The sequence below is a fragment of the Protopterus annectens genome, chromosome 16.part0 (assembly GCF_019279795.1).
Source record: "Protopterus annectens isolate FY-2018-M chromosome 16.part0, PAN1.0, whole genome shotgun sequence".
Lineage (NCBI taxonomy): Eukaryota > Metazoa > Chordata > Ceratodontiformes > Protopteridae > Protopterus > Protopterus annectens.
Window position 1 is genome coordinate 623,923,026 of NC_056750.1, and position 17,773 is coordinate 623,940,798.

At 39.7% G+C, this 17,773-nt stretch overlaps 1 protein-coding gene and 1 non-coding gene across 2 annotated transcripts in view; one reads left to right on the forward strand and one right to left on the reverse strand.

The window, feature by feature from the left end:
• The window catches only part of ADAMTS13 (ADAM metallopeptidase with thrombospondin type 1 motif 13), a 1,149,238-nt gene that overhangs the window by 837,833 nt on the left and 293,632 nt on the right, over positions 1–17,773 (reverse strand). The window lies entirely within an intron of this gene.
• On the forward strand, positions 14,103–14,209 carry LOC122791150. Its single transcript, XR_006363116.1, has one exon. It is a non-coding gene; the product is annotated as a U6 spliceosomal RNA (small nuclear RNA).

Consider the following 17,773-nt stretch of genomic DNA (forward strand, 5'->3'; position numbering starts at 1 on the left):
AGCTAGCTTATACTTACCTATGAATCTATGAAATTATTAAATGCTTAATAGCTTAACCACTTAAGAACTTATTCTGTGCAGAACCGCTTATGAATGGGGGTGCAATACTGCAAGCCCTAATATAATAATTCATTAGAAAACTGTTTAAGAGTGCTTACAAAATGCTTAAAGAACTGTTTACATTTAAAACTACTTTAGAACTTCTTGAGAACTGCTTACATGGAAACCTTTTTATGAAGTGCTTAAATTAAGAACTACTTAAGATTTATTGAGAACTACTTATTAACTGTTTAAGAAGAGAATGTATTACAAACTGCTTAACTGCTTATGAACTGCTTTAGAACTGCTTAAATGGAGAACTGATTATTTTGGAATGCGATATTGCAATGTTGTACTTCATTATATAAATGCTTACAAACTGCTTAAATTGAGAAATGATTAAGAACTGATTGAGAGCTGCTTGACTGGATAATTGTTGCTTAACTAGAGAACTACTTAAGAGCTGCCTAAATCATGAACTGCTTGTGAGCTGCTTAAATTAAGAACTGTTTAAAGCTACTTCAGAACTACTTAAATGATTAAGAAAAGAACTGCTTAAGAACTGCTTAAATGGGGATGTTTTCATGAACTGCTTAATAGAACTTCTTAAAAATTGCATGAGAACTTATCTGTTTAACAACTGACTGACAACTGCATAAGAAGAGAACTGCTAAAGAAGAAACTACTTAAATGTAGAACTGGTTAAGCATTGTTTGAAAACTGATTATGACTGCAACTATTTAAGATATTAATGCTTGGGATCTGCTTAAAAGGGGGCATACTTAAGTGGAGACCTGCTTATGAATTACTTGAAAATTGCTAAAGATAAGAAATGCTTAAGAACTAGAATTGCTTAAGAAAAGAACTCCTTAGGAGTAGAAATGAATAAGAAATGCTTATCAGGAGAACTGCTTAAGAAAACAACTGCTTAAGAACTGATTAAAAGGCAAACAGTGAATGGCTTAAATTGAGTACTGCATAGGATTAAAACTGCCTAAGAACTGCTTAACAAGACAATGTCTAAGATAACTCCTTAAAAAGGGAACTCCTGTAGAGCTTAGAGAACCTAATAACATTTCACTACTAGGTGGCAGCATACTTCCATAATATACAGCTATACCCCCATATCTTCTGCCCTATTGTATAATATCCCTACTGTTAGCTTCTTTCTAACCAACATTTTCCACATACTTTTCTATTGCCCCAGTATTATTAAAATCCTGTATTTTGGGTATAGATTACAACGTGTGTTTTGCACTTACCACATCAGTTTGGCTATAACTCTGTGGCTTTGAATAAGTCTGAGTCACTGATTGTTTTATTTCTTAGTGTAACTTCACTCCTCCTTGGCTCAACCTGCCCTGTTTGCCCTTCAGGCTCACTCGGCTCCCCTACCCTACTCCTAATTCCCACCCATCCCCAGCACCTCTACCCTTATAGCCCCATGACCACTTCCACTCTAAATCACCCAATCATATTTTACCTCCTACTCTCACTTCTCCTGACCCACACCTTCATCTCTCTCTTCCTATTTCCCACTCTATACAAACAACCCCACCCATTCCTCTCCAGCCCCTTTCCACATACTACTCTTCTCACTATTTCTACCTTTATAAACTAACTATACTTTACACATATCCACCAATTCTTCTTACCTCCACTACACCATACACACCTAGAACACTATCATGCCACTCAAGCAATCAGTCTCACACTTATACTACTTCCTCTCCTCCTCTCCTGCCTTTACCACCTCACTTGCCTCCCTACCATACACCACTTCCCCCTTTCACACCATTTCACACTATGTACAAGAGTCATCCCCCCACTAATTTTATCTTTCCATACCTCTTCAGTCACAATATGATTTTTCCTCTTTCCTACTAAAGTTATTACTGATAATAAAGATTCAGCCCCCTTCTCAGTCACACCCAACCTTAAGTACCAGCTTGACCCCAAAACAAATGCAAAACTCTCTAGATTCCTTTTCTCCCACATTCGTCAACTTATCTCTACTCTCCTTTTGGGTAACATTCAACCCAACCCTAGGCCCTCTGTCAGTCTCCCTTCCAACGCACCCTCATTACCTCCCTCCCAAATAAATAATTTCTTTTTGCAACACTAAACACCCAAAGTTTATGTAACAAAAAAACCAATCTCCATGTCTGACTTCTCCACAACCACCTCAACATCCTATCTATCACCAAAACATGGTTAAAACCTCATATTATACCATGACCCCCCCCAAAACGTGCACGCTGATTGGCCAGCGTGCACATTGTAAATCGAGTTATACTAATGGAAAAAGGTCCGGTCGCCCGGACTTTTTTCCATTAGTATAACTCTACTTTTAAAACACTGTCTCGCTATGTTAAATGGGTTTAACATAGCGAGACAGCTTTAAAATAAGCAACGGAGATCTCCGTTGCTTATCTTAAAGCTGTCTCGCTATGCTAAACCCATTTAACATAGCGAGACAGGTTTTAAAAAAAAAGCAACGGAGAAAGCAAGCTCTCCGCTGCTTTTTTTACTGTTTTGCTATGTTAAATGGGTTTAACATAGCGAGACAGTTTTAAAATAAGCAACGGACATCTCTGTTGCTTATTTTAAAACTGTCTCGCTATGTTAAACCCATTTAACATAGCAAAACAGTAAAAAGCAACGGAGATCTTGCTTTCTCCGTTTTTGCAACTCTGATGTACTGCGCAGGCGCGCAGTACATCAGAACTGCCGCGGATGCCAGACATCTGCGGAAGGGCATTAAACAGGCATTATACTATGCCACTATTTAAGAAAAGTAATAGTTTATTTTCTTAAATAATGTCATGGTATAATAGCAATAACCCACTTCTGGGTGTGGGTAATGCTGTATTAAAACACGGTTGGCTTTGTTTGGTCCCTCGGGCTTCGCCCTCGGGACCAAACCACACCAACCGTGGGTAAATCCAGCATTACCCACACCCAGGCGTGGGTTATTGCTATATTAAAGACCCCAAAATTATCCCTCCCAACTATACTATCATAAGATATGATAGAACCCATAGGGTTCAGGCTCCTAGGCAGTGAGACATTTCCCTGTGGTACATTTGACTGGGGACACATGGCTGAAGTGACATTCAGCTGCAGAGAAATATGGCTGTTTGCAAATTCCCTGTGGGCAAAGAGAAGCATACACTGCCATGCCCACAGCCTTAATAACCAAATGTACAGGGGGAAAACAATGTCCATGGTCCCCAAGGAAACATGAGACAACAGGCAATATGGCAGGCATCAGCAGCAGGCTGGCCAGAGGGCATGTCAGTGGCAGTAAAAATGCAGTGCACAATGGGCAGTGCCTTTATAATTGGAGTGTGTGGACCACATCCCCCTTCACAGTGTCTAGGGAACATTACCTAAAATGCATATTGGAGCATAAATGTGACTACAGTAGCCTGCAGGATTTCCTCCATGCTGTAGCACACTTCTACATGTTGTAGTTATATAACTATGTACTCTACAATGAGCATAACACTCATTATTTCTTCTGCCACCATACCTTTGGCTATTAAAGCTGTGAGCATGGCAGTGTGTGCTTCTCTTTGCCCACAGGGAATTTGCAAACAGCCATATTTCTCTGCAGCTGAATGTCACTTCAGCCATGTGTCCCCAGTCAAATGTACCACAGGGAAATGTCATGCTGCCTAGGCGCCTGAACCCGAACCCATATGAAGGGTGGTGGAGTAGCCCTACTATTTTCTTCCTCTCTGTCTGTGACTCCTTATACTAAACCTGTACTCCAATTTGGTACTGCTGAGCTAACCCTGGCCCTCTTAAATATAAATAAACACAAAAAGATATGTGTTTCCTCTTTATACATTCTACCCAGTGACAATTTCCCTCTTCTTGAGGAAATCCTCTTCTGGTTCTCATCTAACATTAGTAATGAAACTATAATTCTAGGTGACTTTAATATAAATTGGGCCACCATTCAATCTCCCACTACCTCACACAATCTAAACCTCTATAACTTTACCCAGCTAATTAACTCAACTACTAGACCCTCTAAAGACATCTCCTCTGGAACCACTCTGGAATGGATACTTGTCTCTTACCCCCATACTATCTCAGATAAGGGTACCCTGCCTGACTCTCTTCGTGATCACCTCCCTGCCTTCACTCATTGCTCACCCACCTCTTTACATCTATCTCATAACTATATTTCCACTTGCTCTCTTAAAAACTTCAACCCTCAATTCTTCTCTGACTCACTAAAACATACTAACTGGACCCCTCTGAAATCCCTCCCCTTGGATGATGCAGTGATTTACTTCAGTACTAATTTCCTCAACCTGTTAAATAGCTTTGCTCCCATTAGAACTAAAATAATTAAATACAATACAGCCCCCTGGTTAACCAAAGAGACTATAGCCTTCATGCACCTGTGGGACAAAACATGGAAAAACTACCAAAAACACAATTTCTCTTCTTCCCTGACTGACTACAACTTTGCAACAAAGTCAAAGAATGCATAACCTGTGACCAAAAATCCTATTACTCTTTACTACAAAACAACCACAAAACTAACCCTAAAAAGTTCTGGAATAGCATCTCTATGCTTCTCCATCCTGGTAAAAAAGTAAACCCTTGCCCTCACCCTAACACTTCTGCCCTCTCCTTAGCTACCCAATTTAACTCCTTTTTCATCAACACTATAGCTAAACTCACTACATCTTTTACAAGTAATATACCCAGCCCACAATCTCCTATCTCTCCTAATTCACCCTGCTCAAGTAACAAAACTTCTCAACTCCATCCTTTCACTCTCCAGCCTGTTCCTATCTCTACTATAAAAAACTCCTACATTATTTGAAGCCATGTTCAAATGCCCCTGATGAGCCTCCATCTAACTTCCTTAAGCTAACTGCCAGTGGCATAGCTTTCCCCATCTCCATCCTAATAAACCAGTCAAGCCAAGAATCTTATGTAACAATACTCTGGAAGAAAGCCTTTATCATCCCCCTTCACAAACAGGGAAACAATACTGATATCTCTAACTTCCGGTTGATTGCCATTCTCTTCCTTATCTCAAAAATCTTAGGAAAATGCATTCATCTACAACTACTATCCTACTTGCTTCATAACCATCTGCTTACCCCCAAAGAACACGGTTTCAGGCCTGGACATAGCACCACCATCACTGTCCTCTCCTTCCTCAAAACTGTCTATTCTACATGTGACTCTGGCAGTATTGTATCTACCCTCCTACTCGATTTATCCAAGGCCTTTGATACAATTTCACACCACCTCCTCTTGTCTAAGCTCTTTCATCTTAACATATACACCTCCTCTATCAACTGGTTCTCCAGTTACCTCTGTAATAGGCAGCAATCGGTTAAGTAGAAAAACTGTACTTCCCCTTTCCTTAACACCCACACATGAGTAGCACAGGGATCCATATCAGGTCTGCTACAATTTAATATATTTATAAATGACTTCCACCAGTGTATTCCTAATGCCAAGCTCGTCCAATATGCAGACGACTCTACGATAATCTGCTCCACTGAAACCCACCCCATACTACAAAAACTAACCCAAAAAGCCTTCCTATCAACTAAAAACTGGATGTTAAACAACCATTTAGCAGTAAATGCTTCCAAATCCAAAATTATGATATTCACCCCTCAAAATATACTAAAATTGACACGAACTCTTTCTCCATAACTAGTCAAAATAGGACCCCTATAGAAATTGTATCCCATTCAAAGCTACTAGGTGTCATTATTGATGAACAACTTACATTTGACAGTTATCTCCAAAGAAATATAAAGAAAACCCACCAAAACTAGGCTTATTCTACAATCACAACTGCTTCTTTACTTCCTCAACCAAACATGTCTTTTCTACCACCTACCTCATTCCCTCCCTCTTGTATGGTGCCCCCCCTTACTAATCTCCAATCTGGTCTAAAGGCTAAACTGGCTCCTGCTATAACAAAATCTCAAAGTTTGCCACTGGTGCCAAACCCTCCACTCTCCACGGTAATGCCCTCCTCAAACTAAATTGGCTTGAATTAGCCCATCATCTCTCCTTCATCCAACTTTCTTATGTATATAAACTCGACTTTAAACCCTTTCTCTGCCCTTCCATTGACTTCTCCCTCAAACTGTCTCAGGCTGATAGACTGCTCAGGTTAAACAATCAAAACCTGCTCAAAGTACAGAAATCTGCATGAACTCTAGGCAAATTCCTTTTGTTTTTCTCTCTATACCAACTCTGGAATTCCCTTCCTCCAGAAATTCATACCACCAACAACCACTCCATCTTCAAAACCTTTCTCTATTCCCACATCACATCCCTCTGGGAATCTCCTGCTCCCACCCCTCCTGACTCTCCTCTACTTAACCATATCCTACTTATCTCTCTTCCCTAATTTTTCATAACTCAAATTCCTCTCTTCTACTTCTCCACACTGTACCTACCTCTGTTTTTCAATTTTCATAACTCTGATCCCCACTGTCTAGTTTCCTACCTAATTTTCCACCTACATCTAGGCTCCTTACTTATTCCTTATATACCTATATCTTTATAGGTTCATAGGTTAGCACTAAGCTAACTGCCCTTGTGAGCCATTTTAAGCTTAGCCAATTATCCCTTGTGAGATTTAAACCCTGCACCTTGTGTTTGTAAGGCAAACACCTTAACCATTAGGCCACCCTCCCATCTTCATCTATTAGTCCTTAATTTCCTTGTTCTCTTATTCTTGTTTCTTTTGTAATCTGACTTGAGAAGTCACTAGTGTAGAGTATGTAAATATATATATATATATATATATATATATATATATATATATATATATACACATATATACATATAGATACTACCTTTGATTGCCATGTAGAAGCATTTATGCTATTATTTATTTTGTTAATACATGTCTTATTTCATCGTATACTACAAATTTTACAAATTTTATATACTTTGTAACATTTTGTTGGTGTGTCTGTCTATTTTATCACTTGTTTAACCTTGTTGGAACTTTTCTCTCCAGGACTCCATTGAAAATGGGCTTCTTCAGACCAATGGACTATCCTGGTAAACAAACTGTAAAATAAAAAAAAATAAATAAATAACACATGCTTAAATTGAGAACTGCTTAAAACTGCATAAATTCAGAATTAAGAAGATTCTGATGAAGCCCTAATTTGATGGGATGAAAGCATTTAATCTTTATGTTGGGAGTCTTAATTTCTCCTTCAGACTCAGCAGTATTTCACACATCTCATTGTGATTCAGAATTAAGAACTACTTGAGAACTGCTTAAATGTAAAATCACTGAGTAACATGAGATCTGCTTATGATCTACATAAGAGGATAACTGCTTAAGAGCAGCCTAAATGGAGAACTGCTTATGAACTGCTTAAATTAAGGACTGTTTTAAAAACTGCTCCAGAACTGCTTATCTGCTTAAGAGAAGAAATGCTTAAGAACTGCTTAAATGTAGAAGGTCTTATGAATGGATTAAGAGCTGCTTTTCAACTATTTATCAACTGTCTGAGAACTGCTTAAGAGAACTGCTAAAGAAGAAACTAGTTAAATGGAGAACTGATTAAGAATTGTTTGAAAACCGCTTATGACTGCAACTACTTAAGAACTATTTGGTAGGATCTACTTAAAAGAGGAACTTAAGTGAAACTGTACTTATATCAACTCGATAACTGCTGAAGGTAAGTAATGCTAAAGAAGTAAAACTGCTTAAGAAGTGCTTGGGAATATAAATTATTAAGAACTGCTTATAGTTTGGTACTAGGCTATCTGCCCAGGGGCATTTATAAGCCTAGCCATAGTGATGTGGCTTTCGCCACCCCATGTAATGGTACAAAAGTGTACAGAATAGATTTAGAATACTGTGCCTCTGTCTAGTAGTGACACAGTGAATACCCACTTACATAATAGAATTAGTTTACTGTGCCTCTGTCTAGTAGTGACACAGAGATGACCCCTGGGGTAAACTTACGATCTCCCATCCACTCGTCAAGATTTCTCTTGAAGAGAGTCAGTGAGGGGCTCTGCCTAACATGAACTGGGATTCTGTTCCAGAGTATGGGAAGCCTCTGAGTTATGAATCTGTCCCTCCAGCATGTCCTATTCCTATTTGTGCTGAGATTTAAATCTTTAGCTCTCGTGGTTCTGATGGATTTGGATTTATTGAGGTGGAGCATGTCCATCAATTCCTGATTGGACATGGCCTTGTACATCAGGCACAGATCACCTCTGAGCAGGTGGTATGCTACTGAATAGAGTTGGAGTTTCTTTAGTCTGGCAGCATATGACATATGTTGGAGACCCTTGATCCTCTTGGTGAGGTACTTTTGGGGTCTCTCTAGCTGTTGCAAGTGCCGGGTGAGGTACATACCAAATGGGGCACTGTACTCAATCATGGGCCTGATAAGGGATGAGTACAGGGGCACAATGACCTCCTTTGATCTGGATGTGAACCACTTCATGATAAGGTGGGCAAGGTAGAAAGTCTTTCTAACCACTTTGGCAACGTGGGTGTCAAATGAGAGGTCACTATCGACTTCGGTCCCCAGGTCTCTGATTACTTTTTCCGTACTCAGTGGGTTACCGCCTATGTGATAATTTGTGGGCACTTTGTTTTTCCCAAAGGGGATGACTATACATTTTTTGGCATTTAGTTTAAGGCCATGACTCCGGCACCAGTTGTCCGTTTCAGTGAGGCCTTTCTGTAGGATGTATGTGTCAGCTGGTGTATCGACTATGGCACCTAGTTTGCAGTCATCTGCGAACTTTGTCAGCCACAACCCTCCCATGTTTGCTTTCACATTTGAGAAATAAATGCCAAACAAGAGGGGTCCCAGGACAGAGCCCTGTGGGACACCACTTGTCACTGGCTTTGAGTCTGACATGGCTCCAGCAATTTTGACTTTATGGGTTCTATTCTTTAGCCAGTTTGCCACCCATCTTGTGACATATGGATTTACATTTAAGCTGTTGAGCTTGTCTATGATGCCAGAGTGGGGTATTGTGTCGAAAGCTTTAGCCAAGTCCAGGTAGGCTGTATGGACTGCTTTGCCCTTGTCAATGGCTCTAGTGACTGTTTCGAAAAAGTCAACCAGGTTCAAAAGGCAGGATCTGCCCTTTACAAAGCCAAACTGGGTGGGATCAAGTGTCTGTAAGTCCCCAATGTCTCTGTTTATGAGTTCCATAATGATTCTTTCCATAGCTTTGCAGACCAGGCTGGTTAAGCTTATGGGGTGGTAGTTACCAGGGTCTGTAGAGGTGCCTCCTTTGTGGAGTGGGACTACTGTTGCTGTACGCCAGTTTTAGGTACATATCCTGTAGTAAGGCTAAGGTTAAATAGCATTTTTATGTGTGGGTTTAGCTCCTCTTGGAGTTCACGTAGCACGCAACCTGGGATACCATCAGGTCCCATTGATGCTGTGTTTTAGCTTTGCTGAGGGCAGTTCTCACCTGGACATCTGAGATGACAGGGAGGTTACATTCAGCTGGGATAAGTATCTCTTCTTTTGGGGGTGAGGGAGGGGAGAAATTTGCACTGAACCTGTCTGCCAGAATGTTGGCAATATCTGTGGGTTCAGTGTATTTTTTGTCATTGTGAGCTAGCTCTGAACATATCTGAGGGTTTCCGCCCAGGTTTCTAACATAGCTGAAGAAGGCCTTATGGTTATCTTTAGTGTCCATAGCGATTTTTCTCTCAAAGTTGGCCTTGGATGTTTTTATGAGAGAACGTAGCTTTCTACTAGTGCTGATCAGAAATGCCTTCTCTTTATGGGATTTTGCTCTGTCGTGCAGTAGCTTCCTTCTTTTGTTATACACTTTGTTTATGGCTGGGGTCCACCAGACAGGATGCCTGCCCTTGGTGGAGAGGGTCTTGGTTTTATTTGGGATTGCATGATCCATGCATTCTTGGAGATGTCCGTAGAAAGCATTTGTGAAGGATTCTGCATTGTGGGATGTGGTTTCCACTGGCCCAGTGGGCTTAAAGGATATCATCTCAGTTTTGAGAAGTGTAAAGTCGGCTTTTGAGAAGTTTTTCACTGTAGTCTTTTGTGTTGGGGGTGGAGGTGGGATATGTATATCCAGGGTGATTAGTTTGTGGTCAGATCTCACTAGTGAGGGGTATACTTCCGGTGTGGAGCACTTTGTCCCCATGTTTGTGATGATCAGGTCTAGTATATTATCTCCCCTTGTGGGAGAGGTGACTAGCTGTTCCATTGCATTTGAATTTATGAATTCCAGGAACCTTTGGGCTAGGGTGCTTGGGCTAGAATAATGCACCCAGTCTATATTAGGGTAGTTGAAGTCTCCCAATATGATGGTGTTTGGTGAGACATTCATATCCTCCAATGTCTTCAGGAAGGCTGAGTGGGGCTCCTGAAATTGGGAGGGTGGTCTGTAACATACTACCAGTTGTATAGCAGTTTTGCCTATGGTTAGTTGCATCTGGATGGTCTCTGATGCTTCATGTGTTGCCACTAACCTGGAGGTGTGGGTGTCCTTGATGAATATGAACACTCCCCCTCCCTTTTTGGTTTGGCCCGAGTTTTGGGGCCGAAAAGCATGATACAATGTATAGCCTGGTAGCGCTGGGGTGCTCTCAGGAGCCTTGAACCAGGTTTCAGTTACTGCACAGACATCGATGTTCTCCATACTAAGGAGTGCTTTGAGAGCCTGCATCTTGAGATTTAGACTTCTGGCGTTGAGCAGCATTACCCTTAATTTTTTTCCATTTTTGTTTTCTAAGGAGGTGGGTTTGTCTTTTGAGCCTTGCCTAAAAAAGGCACTATGGGGGAGGCAAGAGCCTTAGCCAATATCCAGAAGCCCAGGGGTGACAGATGTAAGCTGTCCCTTGTGAAGAAGCGTGGCTTGTACAGCATGTCATCCCAAGCAGACAGACATTGGATCCCCCTAGAATGACACCAGTATTTGAGCCAATTATTAAAGCTGATCATCTTGTCTTTGTATTGTGGCATCATTCTTGGTGAGGGCAAGATGCTGCTCAGGGTCAGGGTCATACCAGCCTGGGATACATAATCAGAGAGCTCCTCTATGTCTCTTTTCATGTAGTCCAGGGAGGTACGTCTCAGGTCATTCATGCTGGCATGGACAATGACGGAGTCATATTTGTACTTGCTTTGGAGTGACCTGAGTGCGTGTGTTATGTGGTGGATCCTAGCTCCCGATAAGCAGCTCACCATTACCCTCTCCTTGTTCAGCCTGGTAAGCGGAACGTCAGTGTGTCTGACTATAGAGTCACCTATTACTAGTGTATCAGGCATGGTGTTTGGCGTTAAGGGCTGTGATTGTTTGACGCACAGATTTATTGAAGTATGTGATGCATGTGTTATGTTTTGAGGTGGTGGATTTTTGGGTGTCTGTTTTGGGAGCCTCTGTTGTTTTGGTAAGTTTTTTGTTAGAGCCTCCGAGTATGTCTTATGATGAGAACAGCTTAAGACAGCAACCAATAGAACTACTCGAGGCAAACTGTTTCAGAACTGCTTAAATAGGATACTGCCTTGGATTACAACCACTTATTTAAGAAGAAACATGTTTAAGATAACTCCATAAGAAGTAAATTAAGAACTGTTTAAAAACTTCTATGGAACTGCATAACTGCTTACACTTCCTTAAGAACTGCTTAAATGCAGAAGATATTATGAACTGCTTCAGAGCAGCTTATTAACGTTTCAATACCCATCTGAAAATTGCTGAAGAGGAGCAAGGCTAAACAAGAAAATACTTAAGATGTGGTTAAGAATAATTTGTGAGCTGCTTACAAATGCAACTACTCAAGAAATGTTTGAGATCTTCTTAAAAGAGATACTCCTTAAGCAGAGACCTGCTTATGAACTGTTTGAAAACAGCTAAAGATAAAAATACTTAAGAAATGCAACTGCTTAGAAACAGAACTAATTAAGAACTGATTATGAGGAGAACTATTTAGGAACTGCTCAACAGACAAATAGTTTGAGAACTGCTTAAATGGTGCACTGTATATGATTACAACTGCTTTAAGAACTGCTTAAAAAGAGATATGCTTAAGATAACTCCTTAAAAAGGGAATTGGTTTAGAGAACTGCTTAAGAACTGAGAATTGTTTAAGTGAAATGCTTAAGAACTGTTTAAATGCAGAAGTGATTAACAGCTGCTTAAGAATTATTTAAATGCAGAACTCCTTAAGAAATGGACTACATTACTGCTAGCCCTAATTTTGTAGTTCATTAGAAAACTATTTAAGAACTGCTTAATTTGGAAAGTTTTTATGGTCTACTTATGAAGAGAGCAGCTTAAGAACTGCTTGAGAACTGCTTAACTAGAGAGTTGTTTATGAACTACATAAGTGGAGAACTGCTTAAGAACTGCTTAAATGGAGAACTATTATTGAATTGTAATGCAATATTCCAGGTTCCAATAGTATAGTTTATTAGATAAGTGCTTAAAATCAGCTTAAAGGGAGTACTGTTTACAAAGTTCATAAATTCAGAACTGATTAAGAATTGCACAACTGCTTAATTAAAGAATTTCTGCTAAACTGGAGAACTGCTTATGAACGGTTTAAGATGAGAACTGCTTAAGAACTGCCTACATGGAGAACATATCTCTCAACTGTACTGAATTCCTTGGTATTTACCAGTTTTGAAGTCCAATAATGGGGTGCCATGAATTCGCAAGTGTCCCCCTTAATTCCACAATTTTCCATTTTTTTAATTTTTTTGCAAACTTTTTGCTGACATAATCACATGCAGGGGTATGCACAGTAATGTCAGATTCATGAGCAGACTGTTAGCCTTTCAAACTTTCACTGAGGGCTCCAGGGATGTGACTGTACGGTTTGTGTTTATTTATGGTATGTTCAGCAATGTGTTGCAGCCAGCATTAGAGATAGTCAACTAAATGTGGTGGATGACTGAGAGCAGTTGACACATTTTTGTTTTAAATTCATTTAGAGAGGCTTTAGAGCAAGTGAAGCAACTGAACTGAGTGAGCAAGGCAACCTCAAGTAACTTGTAATGTTACTAGTAGTCTAGTGAGGCAGGAGTCAGGTGTGTGTCTATGTACTTTTATGTTTCTGGTTGTTTCAGCTTCTCATCTGCAATTTCTTTTGAATGCTTCTGAATAGCTCATTTGCAGTCATCAGTCTTAGTACAGTGCTTCTGAGATATGCAGCAGTGTCTAGCTGTACCTCTCAATTGTTCAGATTTGTACCTTATATTTTAGTCCGTTCCTCATAAAAGTTGTGGTTTTCTGGCAAATCACTGAGGATTGAAGTCACTAAATAATGATGGAGCTGTGAGCTTTAGACTTCATATCCTTCAGTAAATGCATGCTAATGTATTATTTTCTACTTTAGCAACTTTCTAAATTTACAGGATCACTATTTAAAACCTTTTCCTGATTTTGGACCTTTGTTTGCCTCCCCCATTTAGTTTTGTCTCTGTCCAGAATTATTGTTTTAAGATGTTGAGAGGTATGTGCCTAAGACATATTTGATTTTGTATAACACAATGGTTACTTGGGGTCTATGAGCAGCAGCATTGTAATTGCCATAGAGTTATTGCTATGGTGCTTTCTTAGAGCACACCAGTCCTTCCCATTTGTTTGGTTTGCTACATTTTGTTTTTACTGATTGTTACTTGTGTTCTTCCTGTTTGTTATTGCTGATGTTCTGATTTTTCAAGCCGGGTGCATGTGTTTTGGGTGAAGAGGAAGTGACATCATTGAAATTATAGGGCAGTTACAGTATAGACCTCAATATCCTATATATTATACTGACAAGGAACTGCACACAAAAAGGCACAGTATTTATTTGTATATCATAAGGATGCAACTGTAATGCATTGAGAGTTTAACAGACTGCAAGATATTTATATTTTTTTACCTGAAAAATACCTTTATAGTAAATGAAACAGCTATAGGTCTTTTAATATCTTCATTATGAAACAATAACTATTCAAAACAAATTTAAAGGATACTGCTCTCCACTAGTAAAATAAATGCAGAAATCCTGGGGTTTCTCTATTGCTTGTACAAACGTTTTGTTTGTATTTGTTTTGGCAGTATATGTACTGAAATTGGATTGCTTCAGAGAATATTAGTATGGCCCCTGCTCAAAGAAAACATGCAGATTTGTGAAGGATTGAATGTTTTTTTTTCCTCTCCATCAATACTAATTTCTGTTTTTAACCTTGCATACTTGCTTTCCACCATTAATATTGACTTCTATTTTAAATTGCTAGCTTTTGGGAACTTAAAAATTAAGTCTCTGATGCAGCATTTTCCATGTCTAAATTAGGTGGTTTTACAGCTGTGCCTACTGGGTGGTATATATATTTATTTTGATGCTCTTTGTAAAGCAGTATGTTAGCTTAAATTTTGTGGGTGTATATGCATACATATGTGTGTTTGTATCTATGTCTATATATATATATATATATATATATATATATATATATATATATATATATATTTTTTTTTTTTTTTTTTATGTAGGTGTGTGTGTGTGTGTGTTTGTATTATTAGGGGTAATATAACAATAAATTTTCTCTCTTTTGATAAGTCACTTCTTTCACTATTTAAATTCAACAGTACTGCTGGTGACAATCTCAACTTTATATGCATATCTAAAAATGGAATTGAACTAAAAAATGGTCTCTCCTCATCTTTCACTTGGCTGAATCTAAATTAATCACATAATTGGTTTATCTCAGCTAGTTATTATTTAGTCATCATTTAAAATATTTAGTAGAATATTTTTTTTTACATTTGACACATTTTTCTCGACTTTTTATTCCTGACTGTCATTCTTCTCCCCATTTTTCTCCTTTATGATGTTACCATAGGTTCATAGGTTCATAGGTTGGTACTAGGCTATCAGCCCTAGGGCCTATACAAGCCTAGCCATAACAATTCCCTGGCTATTTCTTCCCACACTATTTACTTCCCTGGGCCCCTGTCTAGCAGGGCAACTGACGTGATCCCCGGGGTGAATTTCCTTTCTCCCATCCAATCGTCAAGGTTCCTTTTGAAGATGGCCAAAGAGGCACTCTGCTTGACATGTATAGGCAATCTATTCCAGAGATTGGGGAGTCTCTGGGTCAGGAATCTATCCCTCCAGCATGTTTTGTTTATTGTGATGGCAAGGTTTAGATCCCTGGAGGATGTGGCTCTGAGGGATTGGGATTTCTTTAAGTGTAGCATGTCCAACAGCTCTGGGTTTGACATGGCCTTGTATGTTAAGCAGTGATTGCCTCTGAGTAGACGATATGCAACAGAGTATAGCTGGAGTTTTTTAAGGCGGTCAGCATAGGGCATCTGCTTTAGGCCTGTGATTCTTTTAGTGAGGTATTTCATGGCCTTTCCAGTTGTTGCAGATGTCTTGAGAGGTACATACCAAACAGGGTGTTGTATTCTATAATGGGTCTAATGAGGGATGAGTACAGTGGGACAATGACCTCCTTTTTTCTGGATGAAAAGCCCTTAGTGATAAGGTGTGCTACATAGAAGGATTTCCTGACTGTTGTGGCGATATGGTTATCGAAGGTGAGACCACTGTCCACCTGTGTCCCTAAGTCTCTTATCACACTTTCGGTGTTTAGTATACTGCCACCTATATGGTAATTCACAGGTACATGTTTTTTTCCCAAAGGGGATAACTATACATTTCTTGGCATTGAGCTTGAGCCCATGGCTCTGGCACCAAGCATCTGTTTCTGTAAGGCCCTTTTGTAGGGTATCCACATCATTTGGGGATTCAATAATGGCTCCCAGTTTGCAGTCATCTGCGAACTTTGTTAGCCAGAGTCCCTTAGTGTTGGCCTGTACTTCAGAGAAGTAGATGCCAAACAAGAGCGGTCCCAGGACTGAACCCTGAGGTACTCCACTTGTCACTTGTCTGGAGCTGGATTTGGAGTCGGATACTTTTACAGTGTGGGTTCTATCAGTAAGCCAGTTAGCAACCCATTGGGTGACGTAGGGATTAATGCCCAGCTTAGTAAGTTTATCTATGATTCCAGAGTGGGGGATGGTGTCAAAGGCCTTGGCAAGGTCTAGATAGGCTGTGTGGACCACCTTACCCTTGTCCATGGCTCTGGAGACTGATTTGAATAAGTCAATCAGGTTCAGGAGACAAGATTGGCCCTTCACGAACCGAAACTGGGTGAGATCCAGTGTTTGAAGGTTGCCAATGTCTTTGTTTATAAGTTCCATGATAATATGCTCCATGGCCTTGCAGATAAGGCTCATCAGACTGATGGGATGGTAGTTTCCGGGATCCAAGGTGGATCCCCCTTGTGGAGTGGGATAACTGTAGCTCTGCGCCACTCAGTGGGCATGAAACCTGAGGTGAGGCTATGAGATGTCCAGATTTTTGGCTTATATTTTTGGTCTGCTCCTCACAAAATGGTTGTTTTTCTGGCAAATCACTGAATATCGAAGTCATTAAATAATAAACAATGACAGACTTTTAAGTTTCGGACTTCATACCCTACAGAAAATGCATAATAATAATAATAATAATAATAATAATAATAATAATAATAATAATAATAATAATAATAATACAAAACCTGTTATTATAGCAACTATCTAAGTATATAAGAGAAATATTTAAAATCTGTCCCTATTTTGGGGCCTTTGTTCCTCCCATTATTTTTGGCTTTATCCAGATTTCTTGCTCTGAGAGGTTGAGAAATATGGATATTACTGACTGTTTTTTGTAGCTCTTTCCTTTTACAGTTTGCAATTCTTCTTCTTCTCTCTCTTCCACTAACTCCATGTAGGTTAATAGGTTCATAGTTATATACTTCACTAACTACTACCAGGGCCTTTATAAGTCTATATGGGGTTCTAAACCTCTTCTGCAACATCAACAGAATGGTTTTGAGGGACAGGCATATCTCACAGAGGATACCACTGCTGTGGAACAGACTCCCCATCTGTGTAAAACATAATTCATCCTTGTCCAAATTCAAGTGAAACTTGGTTCTGTGGATGGGAAACAGAAAATGTACTATAGGATTGCCTCCTGTACTACTAATAGGTTCATAGGTGTGTACTAGCTAATGGCTCTGGAGCCTTTACAAGCCTGGTCCATAGGATTACCCTGGCACCATGCCACCCGACATTAGTTCCCAGTACGTCTGTCGAGTAGAGCCACTGGAGTGATCCCCATGGTGAATTTTCTATTTTCCATCCACACATCAAGATAAGTCTTGAAGAGCGCCAGAAATGGACAGAGATAGTTCCTAAATGTTTTAGCTGATTAGTAGGTTCCCTCAAATTATCTACAGTATGATCCCAGCTATTCTTATTAGAAAAAGTGATAACAATGGTGCTTCCTAGTTGCAGGTTGTTCCTGACAGTTGACAGTCTCACTTTCTGGGGTCCAGGGGTGAGCCAAACTAAGTAAAAGATCAAAGCACTACACCCACCATTAAAATAGCTGTAGTTGGTGTCAAACAGAAGTTACAATGATTTCACATATAACTGGGTGGAGGTGGAGGGCTGCATTCACAACTGGGTTGCATTCACAACTTATGTCTCAATTTGTGCACAAGAATGGAATATGTGTTTAATTTTTATTTTCATGATAGGTGGTGGAATTATTTACACATTCTCTTTTGCAGGCAGGTTGACTCTAGGAAATGACTGAAAGCTGTATCATTGTGAGATTGAGGCAGCAGAGTCATGCTGTCATAGTATGTGATGCAGCCTG